Here is a 14,884-nt window from a genome sequence, read left to right as displayed (position 1 = left end):
AACGAGATCGTCGCGGAAAGGATTACGTAATCCGGTCCGTCGCCGCAGCCGCGGCCGCGACCGCGTCCGTCCGTGGCCCGCGTCATGGCGGGCTCTCTTCCGATCTCGGCGGGTCTCACCTAGAAATAGCTATTCTTCTTCTTCTTCTTCTTCCTCGGGTCGGCCGCCGGTGCCTCGGAATTCGCGCCTATCAACCTCTCCTCGTCTCGTTCGTTCGTCTCGCGAGAAAGATGGAAACAGAGCGAAACGGAAAGACATAGCGGAGAACGGAAGAGGAGGGAGAAAGGGGGGGTTCCGCAGGTGACTCGACGAGAGCCGGCGACGTCGCGGCGTGTGCATTCGTCGACGGCGAAACTGTCCATCGCGGTGGACAACGAGACGGAGAGCACGTTGCCGCCGCGGCACAAGTGCGAAAGGGTGGTGTGTACTTGCTTACGAGACAAGCGAGAACATCCGCGGCATCTCGGTAGACGAGGAGGCACCGAAAGACTACCGAGAGTAGAACGAACGCGAAATTAGGAAAGGAGAAAGAGAGCGAGCGAACGAGCGAGAGAGAGAGAGTGCGTGTACGCTCGCGAGTCGCGAGGGACGGAAGACGACGGGAGCGAAGGCAGGCGAGGACGAAGAAAGGAGAGACGCGAAAAAGTCGCGAGTCCGAGGAAAAGAGTCTCTCCGTGAAACTGGGAAGAGTGGGATGGGGGCGTGGGTGGAATGAGGCGCTAGTGGGGAGAGAAATACGTCGGGCCGGTGCGTGTCGAAGGTGGGGATAGGTCAGGGCCGAGGGCGGAGGGGTAGTCGGTTTGTCGTGGACGAGAGGACAGGCGGGGAGGGATATGGTCCGTTCGTTTTGCGCGGGGTTTGGAATGGGACGGCAGCGGGACAGCGGGACAGCGAGACAGCGAGACAGCGAGACAGCGAGACAGCGGGACAGGGAGAAAGGGAGATCGACGGAGGTGCGCGCGAGAGAGAAAGAGAGTGAGAGAGTGAGAGAGAGAGAGCGAGACGGCGAGGCCGAGGGAGAGCGTGACCGAGAAGGGAGGTAGGTATAGGTAGTAAAGGAGCGGCTTGGCGAGGAGAGAAACGAAGCGTGGAGCACCACCAGGGTCGGAGGGCGGGAGGGCCCGTCACGGCGAAGAGGGCGCGGGCCGCGGCGAGGGGGTGAACATTCGGTAGGAGAAGCGAGGCCAGCACCGGGACGGGGAGGGTTCTCTCTTCCTCTCTTTCTCTCTCGCACACACACACACACACGCTCCGTGTCTCGTTCTCTCTTCCCGTCTTTCTCCGTTGCTCCGATTCTGGTTCCCTCCGGCTCTCTTCTTCTCTCTCGACCGGGTTGCGAACGGGGTTGGGGAGGGAGCGAGCTAGAACACGCGAGAGAGAACGAGAGAGAGAGCGAGCGAGAGCGGGAGAGGGAAAAGGAGAGGCGCACCGTCGGCGTCGGCGGTAGAGCGGCGGTAGAGCGGCGGTAGTGCCCGGTGGAGGGGGCACGGACGGGGAAGATGACCGCGGAGCCGTCAGTGCGCCACGTGCTGTCGTCGTGGGAGGGTCGTTGCTTTCGCTCCGTTTCGTCCGAGAGTCATGCATCGCGTTACCGCGAAATCGTGACTCGTCCGTCCACAGCACCGGCCCGCGAGGCTCCGCGACCTCGCGATACCTAACCCGGTCGAACCGCGGGCACGCGGCCATGCGAGACTACGGGCGGTGACTCGGTGATTCCGTGACCACGGTGACTACGGCGATTACACGGTGACCACGGTGAGACCACGGTGACCACGGTGACCAGAGTGACTACGGTGGCTACGGTGACGCGGTGACGCGGTGACGCGACGACGCGGCGTCGCGAGGCGTCCTCGGTCCATCGCCGAGGATAGCGAAAGAGTTTTCGGTAGAACGAGTGTTGGTAGGCGGCCTAGCGAACGCCAAACCAGTTCAGTGAGTGGTGCGTCTTTATTATCTTTGCGTGGGTGGGAAGGATCCTTGGGAATGACGCGGTGATACGATGCCGAGGGAATCGCCGAGGACACGCGGCTCCCGATGCTCGTCGTCGTCCAAGCACAGGATAATCGCTCCTGACGTTTCACCGTTGTCGACGATCCATCGGGACTGACGTTTCCTACGCGCTGGAACCACTACTTTACGGTGAGTCCTGTCGCCGTGACAGCTCGCGATCGAATCCGACAAGCGTCCGCCGACTTTTCGAAACTCTCGGCGCCTCGACGCCTTACCCACGGCCGCTGTCAAACGGTTCCGCGACATCGGATCGTCTGCTTTCTAGCATCCCGCCGTTCGTTCTACCCGCGGTTCTTGCCTCGTTCTACGATCCGAGTGTCCGCGGACCCGTTCCGCGTCTCGCGGGTCCGCGTCTGACGCAGCAGCACGCGCTCGTCCGATGCCAATTTCGTCGACAACTCGATTCGTATCGCGCTCCAGCGAATTACCATAATAGCTTCCAATTACTCCGAGTCGCTATTCGCGATGCTAACGGTGAATCGCCGCGTCATGTTCGGTGCAATCCCGTGGCGTCGTCGCGCGTCGTGTGCCGAGTGCCGTATGCCGGGGAATATCTTACGCGCGGGGAGCGCGCGAAGGGGAAACGGGTCGCCTTTGGTCAGACAGCCGAACGACACCACCTCGCCGACTCTGGACGTCTCCGACGTCCAGCGATCCTTTCGATCGACGTCGACGCGACGAGACCGCGACGTATCGTCGTCGGTGTCGGCGTCGCGAAGACGCGTTAGAGGCACGACGCGTTGCCACGTGGCAAGACCGTGCCGCGAACAGCGCATAGTACACGCATTCGCTCGAGAGTGAACCGTGTCCCCCGGCCGGCGACCTAGGTGTCTTTCGAACGAAGTGTCGCTGCGAGCAAAAGACTGGTCTCGACGGTGCAACGGATGCAGGACGCGCGATGCACGCGTGTACGCCGCGTGGGCGTCGGAATATCGGGCCGCGCGGCGCCTGCAGCGTTAATTACGCGTCGAGTGTCCGACAAAAACGCGACGTACGTCTCGACCGTGTTGCGAACAGAGGTCTCGCTAAAAATTCATCGGCTCCGGCAAAAATAGTATCGACCGCTCGAAAATAGCTATTTATGTGTTCACGATTGATCCGGCCGATTAAAATTTACGGACTCGACGTCGTATGCAGGCGAGAGAGCGAGAGAGAAAGAGAGTGTGTGAGAGAAAGATAGAGAAATAGATAGAGAGTGAAAGAGAGACGTCATTAGGGCCGATTAAGTTCGTTCTATCATCCATCCCTCGCGAGACGTTGTCGATACGGGAGCGATAGATATCCAGAGACAACTTGTCGGTGCTCGCGGTTTCGCGATCGCGGGGACCCTGCGGAATCGTCCTGGACGTTTCGAGCGAGGCGTTCTGCATTTTTAAGGGATCGCCAATTATGGATCGACGCGACTCGACGCGGCTCGACTCGTCGCGACGGATAGTTACCATGTGGAAGCGCGACTGACGTCATGTTCCCCAGTCGGAAAAACCTCGTATGCACGCGGTCGCATCGGGTCCGCGCGGCCGGTTCGAGCGAGAAGCGATTTTTCTTGGGCGGCGACCGGTCTCCGGGCATTTTCGAGGAGGAAATTCGCTGCGCGCAGCTACCTACCTTGCAGCGTTTCCCGCGGATGGCAATGACTCGAATGCGCGATCAACAACGCCGGTGCACGGGAACGAGTATGCGCGCGACAAGTGCACAACGGTAAACAAACGCGTAGACACGGTTCGTGGGTGTATATAGGCGTCCGAGTGCAGACGCGCGAGCTCGATCGCGAGCTCGAGCGCGAACTCGAGTTCTAACGCGTCAATAGCACACCCCCGCAATTCAGTAGCGCCTATTGAAGTCTGCGATGACGGGCCCCGTCTGTCAGCAGATCAAAGCCGAAGTAAGCTCTCTTTGTGATGCTCCACCGGGTCGGTATTTAATTATGTATGAGATCGATATTCGGGCCTTCGGGGGCTCTCTTTCAACTTCCCAGTCTCTCGGTGTCTCGGTCTCTCGATCTCTCCTCTCCGTCTCTGCTTCTCTCCCCCGTCCCTCCGTCGGTCCGTCGTCTCTCGATCTCTCCCTCTCGGTCTCCCTTTCGCTCCGTCGGAACATCGCGCGCTCTTCTCCCCACGCTTTCGCCCCGTTTCTCAGCGTTTCTCCCCCGTCTGCGAGCAAACTGGAAACCCTGCCAAATAAATCCGCGCTTTTTGCTTTCGCTTTTGGTTCCGTATCGTCGCGGATCGAAGCGGAACGCGTCTACGTAGCACCCGGGACACAGGGTGAACAGAGAAAGAGAGAGAGAGAGAGAGAGAGAGAGAAAGAAAGAAAGAAAGAGGGTGAGAGGCGAGCTCCAGGAACGGTAGCAACGGCTGAGAGACGACGAGCGGCGCGAGGCGTGAGGCGCGAGGCAAGAAGCAGAGGGCGATCGCAGGGCGTGCAAGAGGACGCTGCCACGGCCACGGGCGCCAACTTAACGCGCGCATTTAAATCTCGCGCGATCGTAAAGATCTCGTAAACGGGGAGCGTCCATCTGTCGAAAGGCACGAACGATCGTGGGAAGAAAGACGAGATTATTAACGCGGTAAGCGTACGCGGCCGGTGGCTGTAAACTGTCGAGAGACGTCGCTTCCGAACGACGAGTACGTAACGTTTCAATGAACGGACCTGAACGTACGCGCCTGCTTAGAGGAGTCCGCGGGAACAACCTTCGTCGCTTATACCCGTCGTTCCCCGGCACCCTCTCCTCCCCCCCGTTCCCGGACCCTCGCGTTTCACCACGTCCCGGCACCTTTTTCTCGGTCGAGCTCGACGCTCTCGCGGCGTTTTTCTTTCGGCCGGACAGCCGACCGGGTGCAAACGCACCCCCGCGTGCCACGCGGCGACCGGATCGTCCCGCGAAAGTTCCGCCGCTGCCAATCGAAACATCGACGAACCGTTGCGACGCGACGCGACACGATCGTTTCGGAATGTTTATTCGTTCAATTTCAACGATAAAAAACTCTTTGATCAAAATCATGCCTCCCGATGAACGGTGGTGCTGCTATCGTTTTCATCGGGGATGCATACGTCACGCAAGAAACAAATTCGAACGAAAAAAAAAACACAGAAAAAACTTTACCCTTCGTGCACGCAAAAAAATATTAGCGAGCCTCGATGGCGCTAATTTGCCGCGACCCGCGGCGGTTCGCCGGGTTCGGCTGTTCTTTTTTCTCCCTGTCACTGCTTCTCTCCCCGTTTCTCTCTCCGTCCATCTATCCGCTGATCCGTCCGTCCGTCCGTCCGCCAGTCCGTCCGTCCGTCCGTCCGTCCTCGTTCTCCGTTTCTCTCGCGGCGATGCGTTCGTTGGTTCGTTCGCTTGCTTTTCCGATCGAACGAATCCATTTCGCTCGATTTCCATTTTCACGCATCGGTTGCGCGTGTGTGCAATCGTACCGCACGACGAATGACCACGAAAGGTTATCGTTGCACTTCGAATCGCGATCACCGCGTACCTTCGATACGACGTGTTTGCTTCTGCAACCGCTACCGTTGCCGCTGCTGTTGCTGTTGCTGCCACCGCCGCCTGCTAACGCTACCATTATCGCCGTCGCTGCGGCTCTCGTCCCTGGGCTTTGTTCCTGCTTTCGTGCTTGCTCGCAGATGATGGTCTTCTTTCCGTTTCGCATCCCTTTTTGCTTCAGTTTCGTGCCGCGATGGAGGAACGGTCGGGTGGGACCGGCTTGATCCGTGCTCCTGCGATCTTTAAGGTTTACTTCCGATGTAGTCTGTCAAGTGCTCTGTATAATAATAATAATAATAGTAATAATAATAATAATAATAGTAATAGTAGTAATAATAATAATAGTAATAATAATAATAATAATAATAATAATAATAATAATAGTAATAATAATAATAATAATAATAATAATAATAATAATAATAATAATAATAATAATAATAATAATAATAATAATAATAATAATAATAATAATAATAATAATAATAATAATAATAATAATAATAATAATAATAATAATAATAATAATAATAATAATAATAATAATGATAATTATAACAAGAATGATAATGATAACTTCATTGATCGACTTTATTGTTAGACAATGGGACTAATCGCGACATCGTCCTCATTTCGTTACGGCTAATTGCCTCGACATGATGTCACTCGGCCGTCTTTTTTCACGCTCTCCGAGTGTGTCCCACGGAATCCATTGTGTATCAGGAATAATAAAAGTAATTGTGTAAAGTCTGGTGTTGCTTGATCCGCTGTCCAACAGACGTGATAAACGGTTCGTTACAGCGAGAGGATAATGATTTAGCAATCGCAAAATACGATATCTAAATTCTAGAAACTTAAATAGAAAACTCGAGAGAGAAAAATTCGATAAGAAAATATTACTAGAAACTAATGATAAGACTACAAGATTACTAGAAACCAATGATAAGAAAGAAAGTACTGGAAAGGCCGTGCAACGAAAACAGTGAAATCGCAATGAGCTGCAAATAAATGGCACACGTCTTCTTTATTATTTAGATTCTCACTTTTCTAACAATTGTAAAATTCTAGGAAGAATAGCCAATAATGACCAAGTACACTTTGTCATGAAAATATTAATGAATCGATATTTTCGTCGCCATATGCCAATACCGATGAAAATAGAAGAGACGAAGAATACATGAAATTTCGTTAGATCGTGCTTACACTTCGAATTTAACCTCGAAGGAGCTGTAAGAATTAGCTCTACGAAACTTTCGTAATATCGGTGAGAGTCTCCATTGTGTGTGCATGGGTGCGGTGCTCGGTGCCAGTAACACTACTCGCGGTAATGCCACACTTATACGAGCGTAATTTAAAAGAATAACGTATCAGTGAGCACCGATGGAAACATTAGCATCTCTCGCGGCAACCGATGGAAGTAAACTTTTAGCGTCGCAGAAACGTTGTGGTGGGGTGACCGTAGCCGGTCCAGTTCTCTCCTCCTTGCATCGTGGTCTCGAGCATCCTCTGCGATTAAGTTTCGCTGCGATCAGCGAGCATCCTGTCGGCTTTTTATGGGCTCGCGGGAGCAAAATGTGCAGGTGCTTTCGTTACCGACGCACGCTCCCTGAAACGGTCGAAACAGAGAAAGAGAGCGAGAGAGAGAGAGAAGGAGAGAAAGAGAGAGAGAGAGAGAGAAGGAGAGAAAGAGAGAGAGAGAGAGAGATAGAAAAGCCCGAGGCGCATCGGTCACGCGGATAGTCAAATGTTTGCATATAACGAGAACGTTAGCGGAGAAGAGCGATAGAAGGGAGAGCACGGGGGGTGAGCGCGTTGCGTGGGTGGGTGGAAGGTTGACCGAGCAAGAGAGAGGACGGGCAGAAGCCCGGTTTTGATCGGTCGCACAGAAAATTGTATTTTCGAAATCAATTAATATCCAGAGAATAATAATACACTGGCTAATGATCGCGCAGCACGTATGGCCGTCTAGCTCTCTCTTTCTCCCTCTTTCTCTCTCTCTCTCTCTCTCTCTCTCTCTGTTTCCCTCTCTTTGTCGCACTGCCACCGCTCCGCTCCCTTTTCCCTTGATCCAGCCGCGATCACCCTCGGGCTACTTCGAGTTGGATTCCGCGCGGTTTGTGATGCGTCGATTCGACCAAAGTGCGTTTGACAATTTTTAATTATCGATAACGAGTTTGACCGCGAAGATAGGTCGAGCGAAACGCAGCGCGCATCGACGAATAATCGAAAAGCCGGTTCGGCTCGTTTGCCGATGTCGTATCGCTTCGGTGGTAAGCGCCGATGCGACGTCCATAAACGTTTTATCGAACTTTGGTAGTCGTTTGTCTCTTTACCGCGGCCATCCAAACTATCTCGATTAACGGGGAACAAGTTTATTAGGGGCCGCGGCTCGCGTACAGAGGCCTACGATTTCATCGGCGGCGTCTCGAGCAACAGCGTCTCGCTCGCGCCTAGCTCGCGCCGCGCGAATCGCCTGGTCCCCGCGGTCCCCGATTCTCCGCCTGGGACCTACAAAATCGTCGAATCGCTCGGACAGCCGGGACCCGCGCGACTCGCCTCGCGAGCCGAGTTGACGATATCTCGCGGTTACCGGCTCGAAAACGCCGCGAAACGCGAACCGGAGCGACGTACTTTATGTATCCGCGATAGACGATAAATTCACTCTCGCCTCCGCGCCGAGAAAAATTCCTCCGTGAATCACCGGCTAGATTACTCGCGTCGTTGCTCTCTGGATTTCACGAGGAACAAGTACGACCGCCGCTCGGGGACAGAGTCGTCGTATCGGCAAGGCGCGCTCGATCGCTCGCTCGCTCGCTCGCGCGCGCGCGTCTCACCGTCGTCTACCTTGTAAATCATTCTCGATCTTTGCGCGCGCTTTCGCGAATCCAGGCCGGACTCCGTTCGATGCGACTCGGCCCGACCCGGACCCCGCGACCGGTCGAATCGCGCATCGATCGTCCTTCGTCTCGATCGGGCTCCTCCGTAACGGCCGCGAATCGACCAGCGAAATGGACGCCTTGCCGCACGCGTGCACGACGCTGATCGCTGAACGCGATGATCGGTGATAGCGGCGCATAGTAATTGCGCGTGTTACGTCAGCGCGGAGCATACGCTTCGGGTGCGCCACCCACTCGCGCGTAGATCACGCTCTCGGTAGCGCGCCTCCTCGTCTATCCTCTCCATTCCACCGTTCGCTCGGCTCTCCTTTGACGCGGCGAACCGCATTCCGACCTGAAAGCTAGGATTCCGCATCGACGACGACGACGACGACGACGACGACGACAACGCACAGAAAGCCGAATACCTGATGTCTCGCCGGAGAAAAGCCTTGTCCGAGAGCCGATACACCTTCCGTTTCTTCTTCTTTGTTTCCGTTACTATCGCAGGCTAATTGCACTCGTGATTATTCATTTAGTGGCGACGTAAGCGTACGAATCGACGTGATGATGTCTCGGAAATTGTTTCTCGGCTTGTTCATAAAAATGGACAGCTGAGAGCGACAATTTCGAATGATCCAAACAGTATCGTCGTAAGCGTTAATGAGAATCTTTAAGCTCGTAATCGGCTTATCCGGCTTTAACGTGGACGAAACGTAATCTTGTAGCATATGTATAACATTTACAAAACATCGATCTACACTGGCATCCCAATCTATCAGGAAATCCATCCTACTAGTCTCAGTAACTGGTCCAAAATTTTATTATCAACCTAGGGGGACTGGTTATTGAGTGAAAAAAATTTATTTTAGTGTTCTGTAGAGATGAAATTATGACATGCTCTCAGAATCCCAAAAGTTCGGAAAATGAATTCCACTAGTCTCAGTAATTGGTCCAAAATTTTGCTATCGACTTAGGGGGACCAGTTACTGAGACTAGTAGGATTGATTTCCGGACAGATCACAAAAATCCCGAAAATGAATTCTACTAGTCTCAGTAACTGGTCCAAAATTTTGCCATCGACCTAGGTGGACCAGTTACTGAGACAAGTGGGTTTGATTTCCGGACAGATCAGAAAAATCCCGAAAATGAATTCCACTAGTCTCAGTAACTCGTCCAAAATTTTGCTATGGACATAGGTGGACCAATTACTGAGTAAAAAAAACTTCATTTTAGTGTCGTGTCCAGATGAAGTAATGATATACCTTCCCACTCTCAAAAATCCGGAAAATGAATTCCACTAGTCTCGGTAACTGGTCCAAAATTTTGCGAGACTAGTGGGATTGATTTCCAGACAGATGACAAAAATCCCGAAAATCAATTCCACTAGTCTCAGTAACTGGTCCACTTAGGTCGATAACAAAATTTTGGACCAGTTACTGAGACTAGTGGAATTCATTTTCCGGATTTTTGGGATATGTCCGGAAATCCATCCTACTAGTCTCAGTAACTGGTCCACCTAGGTCGATAGCAAAATTTTGGACCAGTTACTGAGACTAGTAGGATGGATTTCCTGATAGATTGGGATGCGAGTGTAGATCGATTTTTTGTAAATGTTATGATTACTCTTGCTAAAAATATCCCAGTTTCGCCTGGGATATTTTTTTTTACTAAAATTATTTCGTGGTCCGGAATAGTATTTGAATTCGTCGCGGGACGATCTACGATTTCCTTCTTCCGCCTAAATCGGGCATTTGGCTCGCCGTGGAACGGCGACGTAACGCGATCAATCGTGTCATCGTCGTCGTCGTCTTCGTGGTCGGCCGTATATACCTGCACGAAACGCGTATACCATGTATGCCCACACGCGCGTAACGGTATCGAAGTCGCGTGTAAACCGGTGAATCATGGCTTCGCGGGGCGAGTCGGTCGTTTCGTTGCGTAGGAAGAGAATGGAAGGGACAAGGCGGTGGGACGTCACCGGGATATTGCTGTACGAACGCATGGATTCTTCGCGAGAACGCGTCGCGCGGTGCGTCCCGCCGCATCTGCGGCAGCCTTGCCACCGGCGATGCGGCGACGCGGCCGTGCGCCGCATCGCGGAGAAATCGACGACGGATTCGACAGGATCCGGTAAGATCCTTCTTCGCGATCGTGGACGCGAGGTAACTGCGAGCGTTCCTCGTCGACACGGACAATTCGGCTCTCGGACTCGTCGAGTCGATCGTTTATTTTTGACGAGGCTGATCGATAGACTGGTCGAGCCGGGCCGGATCGTGCCGGACCGGGACAGGCCGGGCACAGCGACTAGCACCGTGCGAACCGTGTCAACGTTATGATCGTTCTGGACGACACCGTTTCCCCTAAAACGCGAAAGATTGACGGTCCTCGGGACAGATGGAAGCGTACCAGCTCTCTCGACGCGACGCCGACGATCGCTGCGCGACTCCGTGACATCGACTCGTCGACCGTGTAACCCAATTTCTCGGCGAAAGATTTCGTCGACGGTGTTACCGCTTCGTCACGAAATGCCATTCTCCGCAATTTTATCGATCGCCGAGGCACCGGAGAAAAAGCGACAGAAGGACGGTACTGTCCGCGTACTCGCCTCGAATCGTCTCGTCTCGTCTCGACTTGTCTCGTCTCGTCTCGTCTCGTCTCGTTTCGGTCGTTTCGCTTCGCGTCGCGTCATATCGATACGATCGATCCGCGTCGATCGCGAGAGTACCATTCCAATTAACCCGCTTCCACGCATCGGTGATCGAGAACGATACAAGGACCTCTTGTATCGAAGCGTATCGATCGGCGGACTATCGGTAATTATAATCGAGGTGTACGGCTTTCTTCGACGAGAGAGAGAGAGAGAGAGAGAGAGAGAGAGAGAGAGAGAGAGAGAGGATCGGGGAGAGGCGGATCTGATTGCGTGGAAGAAGCATGCGAGTCCGAATTCGAAATTGTCGATGCGAAGGTGCGGTTCCGTTCACATCGGGTAGAACGAGCGAGTCTCGCGAGCAGATGCATCGCGGTTTAGCGAGGACGAAGATCCACGGAAATCGCCGACGATCGGTTGCTGGATCGCGAGAACGATTCTTCGGAACCGTTTGAACCGTCCAGCGTGCCGCTGCTTCTTCTGGTTAACCCTTTGCACTCGAAGCCGAATCAACGGAAAATTTAATGCAGTTTTTTCTGACTCACTGCATTTCCATTTTATACAAGCTAATGCATTTTATACGTATGAAATGGAATTTTGTGACAGATGCAACAGTTATCCTTTCAACAGTTCTTCCAAATATGAACAAATTTGATTGATAAAATCATTCTGAAACGTGACATAACAACTTTTGATGGCTCCTTTGGAGTCGCCATTCGAGTTGAAAGGATTAAATCGTCCTAACATTTCTGATCGTCCAAAAATTGAACGCTAAGTAGCGTTAATTACACGTCCTCGTCTTCTGTATACACTTCATTTCGATGCCGCATACAGTAATGTCTTCCTAATTATCGCCTAAATTGTGCACTAAAATGGACAATTTGGTAAGAGGGGACGCGATTATTCGAGCCTTGCAGCTCGTTTCTTATAATTACCGATTCTCAATAACTATAAGAACGAGCTACAAGGCTCGAATAATCATATCTCCTCTTCCCATTTATGCAGAATCTGAGCATCAGTTAGAGAGACATTACTGTATCGCCGAAGTACAGTAATGTCTCCCTTACTGACGCTCAGATTGCCCAGAAAAATGGACAACTTGGGAATAGAAGACGCGATTATTCGAGTCTTGCAGCTCGTTTTCATAGTTGTCGACAATTCGTAACTATAAAAACGAACCGCAAGGATCGAATATTCGTATCTTATCTTCCTAAACTGTCGATTTTTATGAACAATCCGAGCTTTAATTAGAGAGACATTACCGTACACGCGGCGCTCGTACCCACAGGTCGTCGAGTGGATGCGGCGCATATATACGGCGCTCGGCGCGAAAGGGTTAAAAGGCGCGCGACGATCCAAGTGGTCCGAAATATTCCGAACAGTGGTTGAATTAGCAAATAAGACGTTCGAGCCAAGGACGGCGGCGTAGCCCGGCAGGGACTCGTAATCCACCGTTCGACCACGTGGCCGGTAGAAAAAGACTCGTTGCCGACGATGCGTTACGTAATAGGTATGCTCGTTCATAAACAGCGACCGCTTAACTATGAATGAAGCACGCTGGTCCGTGTCCGTACCCGTCCCCGTACCTGTGCCGTGTTTGTACCGTGTTGCGCCGTGCTCTACCGTGCTCTGCCGCGGTCTAGCAATGCTCCGCCGAGCCGATCGCTCGCTCGCTCGCTCGCCCACTTCCTCGCATACCTATTCTACGCGTTCGTACGGCGTACCCGGTCTTGACCTGCCTCGAATCGCATATATTGTATATCCTAATCCGTTCGCGCGCGGCCAACGAGCGTCGCCGTGCACGCACACGCACACGCGCGCGATCGTACGCGCGTACGCACCGGGCACAGCAGACATACAGACAGTCGCGGGCACACGCTCGCGACCGCACTCTCGCGCATTTTGCATAATTAATACATTAACGAGCAACACCGACGCACCTGGCGTGCTCGTTCGCCTGTTAATTATCGATAACCGATTCGCTGTATTCCAGCCCGTTAACAATTAACGGGGAGCAGAATCGGCGCGCAGACAGCGGGTAGGTAGAACGGGAAAAGTTTGTCCCGGCTGTTTCGAAAACGCGCTGGAAAGAAGCCGCGCTCGTCGCGTCCGATTCGTTCGGGCAGCGTAGGCGGCTCGCGCGCGCGCGGGCGCGGGGCTCGCGGCCCCGAAGAAGAAATGTATGCGCGAGTCGGCCGGGACACCGCCGCGAAATTTAGCCACGTCGGATCTCCTTCCTTTCTTTCCGAGAGAGCGCGCGGCCCGGCTACGCAACCTGTTCAGCTGTCGGAAGAGGGGAAAAAAAAGAAAGAAACGAAAAACCGTCTAAGAGGCTCAGGTGCAGGTATCTCCGACGCGGCGCGGCGTCCGGCTCGAGAGATCGAGTTGCTCGATGTCTTCTCAAATACCTCGAGAAATTTAAAACGTCTAAGCCGTCAACTTTTCCGCCCCTGTTGCACGACGCGCGCACCTTCCCTTTTCGCGGTTCTCCCCGGCCCTCGCCCTCCCATCCCGCGGCTCCCCTCGGCTCGTTCTCGTCTTAACGCGCGCCTCCCCTCCTTCTTGCTCTTTTTACCACGTTTTACCCCTTCGTCTTTCAACGTTCGAGTCCAATTTTTGCGATCATTCGCCTTCCCTGTGGGTTGGCCGATTGCGTTTGATCGTTGTGATTGTTTTAGTTTTTCCTTTTTTTTATTTATTTATTGGTGGACGAACGTTGCGACGTGAAACAAAGCGAGTACGAATTGGTTACAGCGAGCACGTGGCAAAGAAAATGCAGTGGACGCGTGGAAGAATAATTTTGATAGATTGAAGTAAACGAACGGAACAAGGTTGTTTTAATAGATATTAAGTGAAAGTAAATATTTCATTTAATTTTAGTTCATTGCGTAAATGCCGATTCTCTGTCAGCATCGATGTTGTTACGGCGACTTGTCTAATTCGAGTCGTATTAATGTGAATAACTCCTTGAAAAAATAATGGAAGATAGGGGTTACCACGGAAGGGTGTTACCAACAGACGATCGAAGAGTCGAAATCGGACCGTCGTGTATTACAGTTTATATTCTTTATTGTAAATAAAATGCCGCGACGCGAGAGAAACGGAGTGATTCGCAACAATATCAATATTATATTCGGTCGTTCGAAAAGTTGTTCCGTTTCTGAAAACAAAATTCCGGTTTGCAAGCTCGTTAAAGAAGCACGTGATTCAGTAAACGAAAAATGTCGGAAGGTTTTTTTTTTATTTGAATCGTTAAAAAATTGTCTTTTATTTTCGCGCGAAAGAGAACTTTCCGAACGACCCAGTATATACAGGGTGTCCCAGGTTTTAATGTTCAAACTTCGTTAGGGTATTCTATGGCACGAAGTAAGAAAAAAATGTTACGTAAACATAGGTCATATAGAGCTTTATTAAGAAGTTGTAACAAAAATTCAGGATAGGAATAGTAATCAACTTGCTGTTACCGCGAGCATTGGCTTGAATAGATCAGCACATGCCGTGTGTTTATGTAAGCTGTGTTTATTAATACATTTCGAAATGTATTAATAACCGTTGTTAACAATACATGATTGACATCGATCGAAGATTCTTTTCTATGTTTTATTTTTTTTTTAATTGATTACTATCCCTATTCCGAATTTTTGTTATAACTTCTTAATAAAGCTCTATATGACCAATGTTTACATAACATTTTTTTCATACTTTGTGCCATAGAATATACTGACAAAGTTAGAACATTAAAACCTGGGACACCCTGTATATCACAATAGGTGATATACATATAGGTGGCACATATCTATAAATAAATGAAATGAATTACGTTAAATAAAAATGCGAATAACACCGATGACAGTAACCTTAACA

At 51.6% G+C, this 14,884-nt stretch overlaps 1 protein-coding gene across 4 annotated transcripts in view; it reads left to right on the top strand.

Moving 5' to 3' along the window:
* Nucleotides 1–14,884, top strand: part of tio (zinc finger domain-containing protein tiptop) — a 93,318-nt gene that overhangs the window by 37,254 nt on the left and 41,180 nt on the right. For 2 of the 4 annotated variants that reach the window (XM_076521172.1, XM_033474259.2), the window contains exon 1: nt 1,505–2,139. The exons of the other annotated variants lie outside the window; for them this stretch is intronic. The gene's annotated coding sequence lies outside the window, so the exon portion shown is untranslated. Of the gene's footprint in view, nt 1–1,504; nt 2,140–14,884 lie in introns of those variants that run through there. 4 annotated transcript variants of the gene reach the window in all.

Source organism: Megalopta genalis, chromosome 4, assembly GCF_051020955.1.
Source record: "Megalopta genalis isolate 19385.01 chromosome 4, iyMegGena1_principal, whole genome shotgun sequence".
NCBI lineage: Eukaryota > Metazoa > Arthropoda > Insecta > Hymenoptera > Halictidae > Megalopta > Megalopta genalis.
This window is presented reverse-complemented; position numbering and strand designations above follow the sequence as displayed.